This window comes from Centrocercus urophasianus, unplaced genomic scaffold (assembly GCF_019232065.1).
Source record: "Centrocercus urophasianus isolate 14NV4802_14NV808 unplaced genomic scaffold, USGS_Curo_1.0 seq_12, whole genome shotgun sequence".
NCBI lineage: Eukaryota > Metazoa > Chordata > Aves > Galliformes > Phasianidae > Centrocercus > Centrocercus urophasianus.
In genome coordinates, this window is record NW_024884364.1 from 36,591,015 (window position 1) to 36,605,503 (window position 14,489).

Sequence of the window (14,489 nt, forward strand, 5' to 3'; positions counted from 1 at the left end):
ATTCCTACCTTCTGAGTTTTGACAGCAGTTGCTTCTTTTTGTTTCTAGTGATGATTAGTTTGCTATTAAATTTTAAGTACCTCTGTACCTGGTTGGTTGCTTTTTGTTGTTTTTTCTTTTTGAGTTCCATCTATTTTTCCATTTTCTTTGCTTGGCTTTTGACCTGGTCTCTGCCATACATGGCCCTTAGTCATTTCTTCAGCTCCTGCTCTCTAGTGCAATGCCTGTGGTTTTGCTTGCGTGTTACCTTTGCTAAGCAATAGCAAAAAATGGGAAGTCCTGGAGTCCTTAGAAGTCTCTTTTCCTTCTGAGGGGTCCTGCAGTATTAATACCAAGCGCTCTTAATGCTTTCATCTGTTTGCATGTGCCATGGATTAAATGGCATGTTCTCTAGAGCATGAATTTTGTAAACCAATGTTTATGCTTCATATTTCTCTGAAAAGGAATTCACTCGCATGGAGTTGGAACTTAAAGTAAACTGTGATAGACTTCTGTACCATAGTTGCATTTATGCATAGGGAGTGAGACAATGCAAGCTAACAATTAAAGCCAGGAAGTTCTGCTTGAACCAGTTATGTGTGTGTGTGTGTGTGTGTGTGTGTGTGTGTGTGTGTATATATTTGATCATTACATAGATTTTTTTTAAGTTACACTATATATATTATATATGTGTTTTTCTGAAGTGGTGACAAGCAGAGAAGATAAAGAAAAGTTGTGCAGGGGAAGTCTTCAAAGGAGCTCAGTGCCAGCACAGAATATACAGTAGCTCTGCGTTGCTTTCAGACACAGCAGGGCTCCAGTTATAAAGGAGTTAGAAGAGATCACAGACAAGAACTTGAGTCAGTAACTTCACATTTTTCCACTCTCCTGTTGTTTCCTGGGATCTCGCAAAGACTTTCATATGGAATATAGATAGTCCCTGATGTTAGCTTTCAAGTATCAGGATTACTATCTGATGGTTAAAACTGGGATTTGTCTTTGTTTCCTTTTAGATTCCATGTAAAATGTGAAAAATATTTGTAAAATGGCAGAACTTCCAAATAACATTCACTTGTTATTTATGTGAATTGCAGATAGAAGAGAAAAAAAGCAGTGTACCTATTGCTATACTATTAAAGATTAGATATTGAGGTGTGCCAGTTTCCACTGTCTGCATTAAAAGTGAATAAAATTTCTTTCATCTGTCACCAGTTCAGAATAGATCAAACTTAGTTTTCAATCAGTTCCTTTGTAAATTTATCCCAAAGTCCACTCTATGCCATAGAATATTTTAATATAAGGAAAAAAGAGCATATTGAAATATACTCGCAGATATTATTTCTCTGGATCTTAAAAGTTAAATACATATATATATGTGTATATATATGTGTGTATATATATATACATGTGGTAGTATTTTTTGCCTCCTCAAAGTCCTGTACATAAAAAGTTTGCCTTTTTACACAGAGGGTGGTGATGCACTGGAACAGGTTGCCCAAGGAGGCTGTGGATGCCCCATCTCTGGAGGCATTCAAGGCCAGGCTGGATGTGGCTCTGGGCAGCCTGGTCTGGTGGTTGGTGACCCTGCATATAACAGGGGGGTTGAAACTAGGTGATCTTTGAGGTCCTTTTCAACCCAGGCTATTCTATGATTCTATGATTATGATTTCTAGATTTCAGCTCCTAATGTATGTGGTGGTGCACCTGCCCACAGTGTACTCTGTCTCCTTGTGCTTCATCCTGGGAAGAAGACTGTCATTTTTGTTTCTGTAGAGCTTTATGACTAATATGGGCTTTATTCATTATAAATTTTTATTTCATAGAATATCCTGAATTGTAAGGGCCCTGTGGCTGTCACCAGAGAGCAGAGCTCAGCGCTGCTCCTCTGTTCCCTGTGAGGTGCTGCACCTGCTGTGAGGCCTCCAATCAGCTCCTCTGCTCTGCACTGAACAAACTGAGGAGCTTAGCTTCAGCCTCTCCTCATGTATCTTCCACTCTAGACCTTTTCCCAATTCTATAGCTCTCCTTTGGATGCTCCCTCATAGTTTTAATATGTGTCCTGTATTGTGCTCAACCACACAGCACAGAGCAGATTGGGACAGCTCCTTTCCTCTCTGGCTGGCAGTGCTGGCCCTGATGCATCCCAGGGTATTGTTGGCTCTCCTTTTGGCTGCCTCTTTGGCATCCCTTCCTTCCACCGTGTCAACTACACCACTCAGCTTGGTGTCGTCAGCAAACTTGCTGAGGGTGCACTCGATTCCTTCATTTATGTCATTGATAAAGATGTTAAAGAGCACTAGTCCCAAGACAGACCCCTAGGGGGTCACCGCTCGTTACTGGCCTCCACCAGGACGTAGAGCCATTGATGACCACCCTCTGTCTGCGGCCTTTCAACCAGTTTCTTATCCATCGAGTGGTCCACCCATCAAATCCATATCCCTCCAATTTGGAGATAAGGATGTGGTGGGGGACCACGTCAAAGGCCTTGCTCAAGTCCAGGTAAATGACATTGGTCGCCTTTCCCTTATCCACCAGTGCTGTCACTCCATCATAGAAGGCCACCAGATTGGTTAAACATGACCTTTCCCTGGTGAAGCTGGCTGTCTCGGATCATGCATTCATTCCTCATGTGATCAAGCATGGAGTCCAGGAGGGTCTGTTCCATGATTTTCCCAGGCACAGAGGTGAGACTCACCAGCCTGGGGTCCTCCTTGCTCCCTTTCTTGTAAATGGGAGTGACATGACCCTTCCTCCAGTCATCCGGAACCTCACTTGCCAGCCATGACTCTTCGAATGTGATGGAGAATATGATGGCTATGTTGGGAAGTTCCCTGCCATCAGGTTATCGTCCAAAGTCTGACATAGTTCTTCACCCTTTCAGATAGCTTAGAGACAGATTAGTCATAAAATCATAGAATGGCTCGGTTGGAAGGGACCTTAAAGCCTAGCTACTTACCATCCTCTACTGTGGGCAGGGCTGCCCCCCACCAGCTCAGGCTGCCCAGGGCCCCATCCAGCCTGGCCTTGAGCCCCTCCAGGGATGGGGCACCACAGCTTCTCTGGGCAGCTGTGCCAGCGCCTCACCGCCCTATGGGGAAAGAATTTCTTCCTAATATCTCACCTAAATCTCTCCCCTTTTAATTCAGAGCTGTTCCCCCTTGTCCTATAAGTATCAGACCATGTAAGAAGTCTGTCTCCCTCCTGTGCATAAGCTTCCCTGAAGTACTGGAAGGTAGCAGTGTGGTCTCCCCAGAGCCTTCTTTTTTCCAGGCTGAGGGAACCAGAGTTATTCAGCCTCTTTGTAGGAGATGTGCTCCAGCCCTCTGGACCTGCTCCAACAGCTCTTAATCTTTCTTATGCTGGGGGCCTCAGAGGCAATATTCCAGGTGAGAGCAGAGCAGAGAGAAGCAGTCCCCTCCCTGAGATAGAGACTCTTAGAGTCTCTATCCCTCCCTGCTGGCCGCCCCTCTTTTGATGCAGCCCACGATACAGTTGACCTTCTGGGCTGTAAGCACACTGCTGGCTCATGTCAAGCAGCTGTTGCTTGAGGGTGGCTGTTGACCTGAGTAGGCAGTCCATTGAATGTCCTATGGGGCTCCGGCCGGCCCAGCTCTTGGAAGATGACTTATATGTGCGCATCTGATCTCGTGCCACTGGTCATGCCTATCTGTAGGCAGTACCAGTCTCTGAAGTTCTGGCAGAAGGCAAGGGTCTGCTAGTAGGATGGAGATGAGAAGTTCTCAATCAAGCTATGAAACCTCTGTGGAAAACAGGGCCACACATATGTAAAGAGTAAAATTGCTGTGACAAGCCAGTGTAGAAAACAGGATGGGTGAAGGCATGCTGCAGGGATATAAAACAGCTGGAGTTTCCTTCGTTGCCAGTAACTTTGTGCTTAGGTTATGTTATTGCAGTCTGTTTGAGCAGCATCAAAGCTGTAAATGATGGAGGTGAGCTGATTCTTGCCAGGATGGGGCAGAATCTGGGTTGAGCTGTAGGCAAATATGAGAGCAACAAAGAAATGAGCAGTACTTGTCCATGTCCAGACCACAAACAGCATATGGACAGAGAGCCTCCTCTTTTATTTTGTCAGACAGTGTGAATTTTTCTGTATCAAGAGCTGTCTATATTTTCCATGCAAAACTGTGTAATTGCTGCAAATAATGAATTCTTTGCCTTTCTGTTATACTTACACTCTTAGGCTTAGAGTCTCTGTGTGCTCAGAATCACAAATAGCTTCATGCTGCATAATAATATACGTTAGCTCTATATCGCATAGCTGTAATGGAGGGTGTTGACTCTTCTTAAATATATAGGTTAAGGAATGTACATTTTGTTCATTTGAACTGAGCTATGTTTCAGGGCTCATGATGCATTTTTTCCTCTTTTTGCTAGCAGTTTGTGATATTGTGACTGTTCCTGATCAGGAAGAGAGATGCTATCTTTATTTTTCTAGTATTGTTTATTGATTAGTTCCTTAAGCAAAAATGGAACTTGAAGTTCCTCATAGACTGAATAAAAATAACATTTTTCTCCATTCTCTCCCTTTTGGCTTCCTGCTGGCATGATATGTTGCCACTCTAAATATTCAAGGACTTGTTTTGTTCATCCGTCTCTTCTGGGTTTTTTATTTTGTTTTGCTGTATTTCAGCTTTCTAGCAAGATTGCCATCAGATGGAACCTTGTAAAAGGAAAGGGCATATGCTCTTGGGTCTTCTCTTGACAGCTTATGGAAAAACAAACAAACAAAAAAAACACTGAAACTGACTTCTTCCTCATTCTTGCACCTAGTTGTTTCAGTGTTTTTGGACTCATTGCCAGATTAAAGAGACTAAATAAAACCTGACCATCCAGTCTGAAAATCAGCATTTCACGATGTTCATGTACATAACATTCTGAGTTTTCTCTTTGAGACAAGCTCCTGGCTTGACCCCCACCGCCCATGTGTTTGATGAATCATTGTGGTACCTTGTGGACTGTGCTGCTCAGCAATCAAGGGAATGTGGTCCATGTGGAAGGAAATGAAGCACAGTGTAAGATGAGTGATACTTCTGTTGCAGACATACCAATGTCAGCTCCCAAGTATGTCTTTATTAGCCTGTTTAGATATTTTTTTTTAACAGAAATCAACACTTTATTTCAATAGCAGAAGCTATTTTATCTAGCTCTTATATTTTACAAGTCTATATTAAGCACAATGTGATGTATATCATAAGTGGTGTGCCTTCTTCGTCCTGACATTAAACCTGTGGTTATACATTTGCAGTGAGGCTCGATAGCAGGGAGCAGCCTCTGGCTGCATTAAATTCCCTGGGCTGCGCACATGTGTTGGCAGGGGAGTCTGTAGCCTCTTGTGAAGTCTGCCAGCTTTTCCTTGACGGCTGTGTTAACGGCCTTCTGCCTGGGTTGGCTCCGAGCCGCCTGAACAACTTCCACTCCTATTGCCAGCCTGCAGGGAGGAGAGAAATAACACAAAGCAGTGGTGGAAAGTGTTCTGCTTTGGATTTGCTGTATCTAAGATATTGGCGTATGTACGTAAGTGGGAATGAAGTTTAATGTTATTTTCAAGAGCATTTCTTGGTTAAGCACTAACTTCTGCATCCATGCTCTTTCCATCTCACCAGCAACTTTTGTGAGTAAAGGGTATGGACATAGCCTGCCTTATTCTGAGTATGTGATTTCATTGAAATAAGTGGGAAATTATGCTAGCAGTATTGTTTTCTGTGTCACACAGTGTTTGCCAGCTCTATCTTGTTAGCTGACTGTGTACAGCAGTAGTTCTCTCAACATGTGAAATTCATCTGAATTCTGAAACATATTCTGAAACACCTGTAGTGCTTGCTGTCAGCTGCAGTTTCTTTATAGTCACATAGTCACAGATGGCGAGGAAAGAGGAAAGAGATTGTCTTCTGGGAAGACAACCTGTGCCTGCATTTTCATAATCAGATTCATGATTTCTGAGTAATTGGGTGGTTTTATTCCACAAGGCACAAGCTACTGCTGGCTCACAAACTTCAGACATCAGTGACCTCTTTTGAACTTGCTAATTATGAGGCTTTCTGTTCTGCATTTCAATTGGGCTATAATTATTTGAAAGAGCTGTACTTTGATGGAATCCTATAGGAGGCATGTCTGTTGAAGCAAGTTGAAACCTGTACTTTAAAACATGGTGTTTGCATCTTAACCAGTAGGGAAATATATAGCCCTGAGGGCAGCTTCTTGATATGAGTTTGCTTTCTGTGCCTTAAAGAGCTTACACCTGCAAGAAACTTGCAAGTGGCTTGTGGGTGTGCATGGGAGCTCAGGTCTGAGCTATCCATGTGTGTATTTTTGTAAGTACGGGCAGGGAAGTTGCTAGACATTTCTGGAACATCCAGGCTAAAACATGTAGAATTAGTGGAAAACCTGTTAACTTGGTCTGGATAATTGAGCTGCATTTGATTTCAGGAATATACTGAGGTTCTCTGAGGATCCAACTTCTCATTTAGTCACAGCTCTTGCTGAATGCAGGATTGCTGGGTTTCTATGCTTTTGTCTGCATTGCAAAGATACTTAAGTCTACTGACTGAGTCAGGCAGGAGAATGAAAAGTGATGCGGCCAGTAGGAACATCCTCTGAGGAAAGAGGATCTTGAAGACTGCTTAAAAGGAGCAGTCTGTATCAAGCCACCTGTAGGAAGGTTCAGTGCTAGTCAGTATCTGTTGAATCAGCTGACGCCTCTGCTGCTATGTATTGTGCTTTGATGCCTGTGTCAAAATAAAGTTTACGTTTGTTGTGGGGGATTTTTTTATGCCTTACAGACCAGATGCTGCAGCACACATGACTGTGCAGTTGGCTTTTAAACAAATACTGAAATGCCTCTGAAGCTGATAACATCTACATATGAGCCTTGCAGAACTGGGAAGTTACATTCAGCCAGTAAAGGATGAGATTAAGAAACCAGCTTTCCATCTTTGCTACCATCATAAAATGAGTGCAAGTGTTATTACACGCAAAATGAAACTCTCTTATGTGAAGGTTATGAATGAATTCCCAATCACTGTCCTGTTTTGAAGAAGAATAGAGAACATGTGGAATGACCCTCTTCTTTCCTCCCAGTAACAAGTATTGCTCTTGTCTGCACACCAGACAAGAGGCTACCTAGGCTCATTTATCTAGCTCTGTTTCTCTGCGTGCAACGTAACTGCATTACAACTGATGCTGGAAATTGGCCTTAGCACTGTATTTTTAGGGTTGGTTTTTTTGTTTGTTTGTTTTGCAATTCCCAGCAGCGTTCCAAAATTTGAAAGGCACTGATCTTTTCTGAACTACATATTAAAGTGGTGCTATGTTTAAGACTTCAAGGTTGAGTATAACATAAGGCTACAACTGGCACGTTGATTTTAGCTGCTGGTTTTTATGTGAATTTTACGTCATCTTTGTAAACCTTAAACAAAAGATTGTGATAAAGGGAGGGGGGGGGGGGGGTAAAAAGCTTTAGAAACTCCATGGTGGAAAGTGACAAAATAGTATTTCTTGAAAACATCTGTTACTAATGGGCAGGACTGTAAGTTTCAACTTGCCTAGTACTAAACAAGGGAGGAGTATATAGCTCCGTTCTGAATAAAGCCCTTCCTATAGTGCATGGTAACCTCTTGTACTTCAGTGACTGAGCTTGTATGTCTCAGGGAAGTAAACATTTAAAAAGCTTGTGTTTGTTTCATGAAGAAGACTGTTGCAGTCTGTAGCATATTTTCAATTAATCAAAGTCAAAAGTTGAGAAATTTGCTTATTAGTCATGGGAAAAACAACTTTGCCTGGCTAATCTGCCTCTTACAGCCCACATTCCTTCCTTTTGTCAATTATACAGGATTTATAACAGAATAGGACATCAAATGCTGTTCCTGTACACACCTGTGTATGCAGTATCTGCCTCGTGGGTGAACATTCGTGTGTGCATCCCTAGTCTGCCCACATGGAGCCACTTGTGTAATCAGTGATATCAGACAGTGGGGGCACAAGGCTTCGTTCCCGTTGCCCATGCAGATAATCCCAGTGTTCTTGGCGTATTCTTGTGCTGAATAACTCAACTAATAGTTATAATGTTTTCGATATTGTTTGTTGGTACCTTGTTTTTCTGCTCAACTTTTTAAAAGAAACCTAAACTGTGCTGATTTCTCTTTTTGTGCATTTTTATTATTCTAAGTCTTTGCATTGCTTATGAGGCTTTGGACAACCTGGTCTAGCAGAATGTATCCCAACCCGTGGCAGGAACTTTGGAGCTAGGTGATCTTTAAGGTCCTTTCCAACCTAAGCCATTTTGTTGGAGTACTTGTTGGAACTAGAATCATAGAATGGTTTGAGTTGGAAGAGACATTTAAGATCATCTAGTTCTGACCTCCCTATAAACAGGGGGCTATAGACAGGGACACCTCTCTCTAGACCAGGTTGCTCAAAGCCCCATCCAGCCTGGCCTTTAGTTAAATGATCCAAAGAGAAAATGCCTGTCTTTAGGTTGGAGAAGGTGCCAGGTTTTTGTTTGTTTGTTGTAGAAACAAGACAGCTAAGCAATTCTTGATAGCTTTTCCAGTTCTGGCAAGTATTGTGGTAGAACAGAATGAGAACTTTGTTTTCCTACTACAGGTTATTACTGTACAGTAACCAAAAGGTGTTTTTGTGGAAGTTACCTGTCCATTAGAAGGATATGCCTGCCTTAGGCTGAAATGGTGTACCTAAAAAATCTGGTGGAATTTGGGATCTTGTTTTCTGGAGCAGTTCTTTCTATCTGCTAAGAGGTTGCACAAAGGAGTAATATATAAAAGCAGATGAACTCTTGAGCAAAACCGAGAGAGGGACAGCAGAAGTTCTCTTAAAACTCCCTCTGCTGTCTGATAGCATGTCTTCCTTCTTTGGCTAAGCAAACCCTGCGACCTGATTGTTGCTCTTGACGGTCAGACCATGTACTCTTATCTCAAAGCTTTTGCTGATTTATTAATAGGGAAAGAGGAGGGTGATCAGATCCAAGGAACATAGTATTTTGCTCAGTGCATGTTTGGCTCGTCTGTAATTAATACACCTTGTATTGTTTGCATATGTGGACATGACATTGGAATCTGTGCTAATTCAAGAATGCAGCTATATGCTCCGCTTCTCTCCCTTTCTTTTTCAGTGGACCAAAGCCAGGAGAGCAAATATTGGGCTGTGTGTGTGGAAATAGTCATCATGAGAAAGCTGCCTTCACTGAGTGTAGGCTGTGGTACTGTAAGAGCAGAGTACCTCATCAGATGCTTGACATCAAACATCAATGTCTGCATACAGTTCTGAGTGGATTTAAGGTCAAATAAGTGGCCTCCTTAAGGCTTGGGGGACCACTTAAGGAGATATTTAACTGTTTTTGGAATTGGTGAAGTCTCTAAGGCAGACATCATCACTCTTGGAGGAAATGCAGCAGGCACAAAACACACAAAGACAAAATTGCTCTTGAAACTTTCAGATTGAAGCTCAGTACAAATAAGCAACTATGGTGTGGTGAGCATCTCATTAGTTTGCCAGGTTGAATCCTGAATGTAAATGTTTGGAGAAGGATCAAATTTCTTTTAATGAGTTCTGCTTATGCAGGGATTTTTATTTCCATCAGCATGCTTGAACACTGTTACCACTCCTCCTGCCCTGTTTTGCAGCCATATCCGTGGATTTTTTTAATTCAGTACAGACTATTGGGTGGGTCAGTGATGGACAGTACTGGGAGTTTTCTATTAGCTTGCCTGCAGTTGCATTAAAACACTCTGCCCTAATAAAATGTAAGAAAAGAGAATGCTTCCTTGTGTGACCTCTGGTTGCAAACATCTAGTGATCATTCTGTGATTGAAGAAATCTCTTTTCCTTTTTCTAAAAGGATCATCAACTTTCATAGATTAATTTTATAGCAGATACATGTTAAAATGTTATTTTGTAAGGTTTTTCTTGTAGTCTGCCAAAACAAAATCCACATCCAATTTCTGTAGGATTCTGCTATTACATGTCCCATGATGGAGGGTAGCAAGTAGCTTGTTGCTTATCATCCTTGGGAAGACCCAGTTTTTATACTGTGATTATTTTGGCACTTGGAACGCAGAACAAAACTTTGTCCTTTCCTGATTTGGTGGTTGATTTCAAACGTATGTAAGTGCATACTATGTATGTAAGGCTAAATAAAAGCTAAAATAGCAATTGGTGTCACTCTTGGGGTAGTAGCAATGAGGAATTAGGCTCCAGGTCAGGGCTGATGGCTGCCAAAGCAGGGGCTGCCTGCTGATGTGAGCCAGCTTTGCTAGTGGGCTGCTGCTTTTGCACATTTAGCCAGGTAAGGATGCCTCTGTCAAACAAGTTGGGTGGGAGACAGGCAGCATAAATATGAAGAAGACCGTGTGAAGGTCCAGCACTACTGTTGTGTAAATGTATGGTGGTGTAGATGCATCTGCCTAGGGCTCTGTGCTTGGGGCTGGTTCTTCATGGCACAGCCCCACTCTGCTGGGCGATGTGAGAAGACATCACAGGAAAAATGGGAGTGAGACCCATCAAATGGAAAGCAGGGAAAATCTTCAGCAGCTCCCATGAGCCAAGTCTGTTATGATTATTAATAGTAATGAAACATTGCCTGTTAGTAGAGAAGCCCAACCACTTTCTAGTAATAAAATGATCAGGAAGTGGAAGTTGTCAAATAATACCTTTCTGGGTGAGTTCATTTTATTTATTTTCATCCCCAGTGCATTGTGGCAAATATTGAAGGACAGAGCCTTATTTTAGAGCAGTGCACATCTTTATAAGACCAGTTTTTACTGGTGGACTTTCAAAAACATTTTTTTTTTTGTCTATGGGAAGGTATCTAGGTAACAGCTGACATAAACCTAACTTGCACTGATATTTAAATGCTTAAGTCACTGCACAGCAAAATTTGGACAACTTTAAAGAGTGTTACCTCACTGTTTTCATTTTTAACTCTCAAGCTAAGTAATTAGCTAAAGTATCCCAATTTCTGACAGAATAATTGATGCTTAGAGGGGTTTTCATTTTACATATCAAGGTTTTCATGAAGCCCTTGGGGATCCCAGCATGGTTTTTTATATCGTATGCTCCAATTTCAAATGCAATGAAGTTTATGTTGAGAAGTTTTTAAGATGACATCAAAAATTCAACAGTAGCAACAAAAATAAGGAATCCAGAGAGACAGTTCTCAAGTGGTAAAAAGTTTGTGCTATATAAAACTCCAGATTTCATGGGAGAACTAGAAATTAGCTTCATAAGAACTGAACTCAAAGCCTTTGAAAATTGGTAGAAAAGTGCCCAGTGATAATAATAAGCTTTGAATCAGAAGAAATTTATTTTGTTGCTGATTTTATTGAATGTATGACTTTATTCTTTCCCATGCAGGGTTCTAAAAGGTTCACATAGCTGCAGTATTGGTGTAAGGCTTAGATCTGGAGGGGGGTGCACTTGTCCTTCTCTTCCCTGCAGCCTCCAGGAAGTGCTGCTAAACACCACAAACTGGTCCGGAGTGCTGGGTGCTTGTGCCCGATGTTCAAGTAGTAAGGCAAGATGGGGAATGCAGAGTCTCTTCTTCAGGTGGCCCAAGCTCTCAGAAGCAGTGCTGCAGTTGAGGGAAGTGCCTTTTTGCAGCAGGACCCAATGCATGCAAGTTTCTCCCATGGAACAGCTGCAGATCCTAGGCTGAGTTTCTTCTTTGGAGTTTTGAATAAAATGGCAGGCAAGTAGATCAGGGCACCTGCATTTGCCATGGATTTCAGCTCATTGGCTTAGCCTAACAGTTGCTTTGTGCTGTCCTATGAGGAAGAGAGGGATTGCCTCTGCCTTGGCTGGTGGGGTGGAGGAAGGGTGCTGCCTTCCTGCTGGTGGCTTAAACTGGGAATTTAGAGCCAGTGGCACGGATGGAAATATATATATAGAGAGAAGGAAGCTGAAAGAAGTTGTGATGCGGGAATGATGCATTGGTTGTACAAAAAATACTGAAGTAACAAAGTGTGTTTTCCAGAGGTTGGTAGGGTAGGAAGTAAATTTTCAGTGGTTTCTGAGCAGTTTGGATGTGGAGTCTTTTGGCAGAAGACTGCTTGATACCAAACTGTGTTCTTGGTATGAGTGTAACTCGTGTGCTCTGGTTTTGTATGAAAATCACAGAGATTTTGAGGCTTGTTCTCGACTTACACATTTCTCACTTCTGCTGATGGGCCTTATGGCTTTTAACAGCCATTTACACTATTGGAACCATTTTATAGTGAATTCTTTGGAGTGTCCCTCCACTTGTTCCTCTGCTGCTCAATAGATCATGGAAGCTGAGCTTTCCATAGCAGAGGAGCTGTGACTGGAATTGTGCATTGAGGCATTGCACAAGACTGCTCTAGGAGCAGTGAGAAAGATTTTTATTTCGCTTGATTATTAAATCAATTTATCCCTTCCAGATTCACTATAAATTGTTCTGCTATGAATCTGAGCTTCAGAGAAGCCCATACTGATGCCATTGCATAGATCATTGCTTTCTAATCTTGCATGCCTTTTAGCGAAGCTTTCTTTTATTAATTTATATTTCCTTTCTTGCTGCAGTTTTTTCTCCTTATTTTTCTATTGTAGGATCTGGAATTTCACCCCTTGAAGATGACGAAGATGCATATGCACGCAGTAGATATAAAGGTGAATGTTTTGCTTATGTGCCAATAAGGATCAGCTGGTTGCTGAGAGAAAGCTTTCTTCTTTTTCTTTTCATAGATTATAGAATCTTGCAGATCCAGCTCCATGTTGTTACTGCTTTTTTTTCCCCTTCCATGGATTTGAGATCAAGGTTTACTTTTTACCTTTTTTTTTTTTATTATTTTTTAAATGATGGAAGTTAGACCAAGTCTCAGTCTCCACTCTTATGCACCTGAGTAAGTAACCCTTGCACTGCCTTGGCTCTTGGAAGTTCAAGTTTGCAAGATCATGAAAATCTATGAGGAGCTTCTCTTCTTTGTTCTTCATACATTATAACAAAACCATCAATGATAGCTGACTCAAAGCTTGCGACCATTGATGGTAACGTGTAGAAGAACATGCAAGAGAACTTGATTTTCATGACTTTTTTCATAAAATTGTTCTCATTTTAAGCTAACTTGCTGTCTGTAATGCTGTGTTTAATGAAAGAACATTTCCATTCTAAAACAGTTACCATAGCTGGAGGAAAGAGCGGATGGGCATTGCATGTTTATAAAGCAAATTCAGGTTTTCTTCCACATTGCAGAAGATTTTGCTCTTCAGCAAGGCTGAGAAGCTTTTTGCCAGTTATTAGTAAATCTTCCAATTACTATGTCAGTTTCTTAAAGTCTGTCTCAGTAGCCCCCCTCCCCTGCCCAAATTCCTCAGAAACCCAAACAATACAGAAACATGGCATTTTTTGTCACTTTAAATGGCAAGTGTTGCTTTTTTTGTAAACTGATGGGTGAACGTGTTAGAATTGTTGTGTACTTGTTTTGATTACTTGAAAACAGAGGACTTGGTTTCATGCTATTGATACCTTGCAGAGAAATAGTGGGCCTTAAGTAAGAGGTAAGTCATAAGGTAACGCAGACATCTATGAACAGTAATGATGCTATGATTATATTGCTATTTTCATAAAGTTCTCCTGTTCCTCCCTAAAATTTTCCTTTTAAACACATGCAGAAATGTTTCTCTAAAGCTTTCTTTGTGTAAACTCATTCTTCTTTGCCTTTTAACATGTAACCCTCTGTGGACCCTTAGAAAAAGAATCCCAAAGATCATAAAGATAGATCAATGCCAATTAATGCCAGGGCAGGCAAGTAGTTAAAATGCAGATTCTGCATAAATTCCTTTTTTATGGTGATCCAACATGGATTATGTTAACGTCAGCCAAAATGTCACGAGGGTAAGTGAAACATAATGACTCATTCACACAGACACTAAAAACTACCCTGAGCTTGGAAACTCCACTGCCAAATGTTGAGGATCAAACAATGTGAATGTAAGAGAATAAAGCATGGAGCAGAAAAGGCTCACTCTTCATTAGCATATTTATTTAAGTTGGTAGTGGGAGGGAAGAGGGTGGAGAAGGACAAAGCAGGGAAAAGCAGGCTAAGGAGCCATGTTCTGAGCTGCTCTTCGTATGTGCAGTTCAGCATTTCCATTATGGCCTATCGCTTGGTTAGTACAACTTCCCAGTAAGAAGTAGCTAAATTTGCTTAGCTTATGTTAACATATTTAAGCAGTGCTGTGTTTTTTCTTTGCCCCTGTGCACACTAAGCAGTGTGAGCAAGCACACAGATTCGTCCTTATTTTCATATGCAAACAAAGCATTGCTGTTTATGGGGAGGAACTGACCTCCTACCAAACCTCTTTGTCTTCATCTGGATGTTTTTCAGCTTGCTCAGCTTTCCAGAGAGAGACATTGCTGAGACTTTCTGTGTCCGCAGTGTTTTCACAGTTTTCTCCTCCTTCCCTAACGAACCTTCCACTCTGGGGTACCCTTCAGTGCAACAGGGCATTTTGCATGC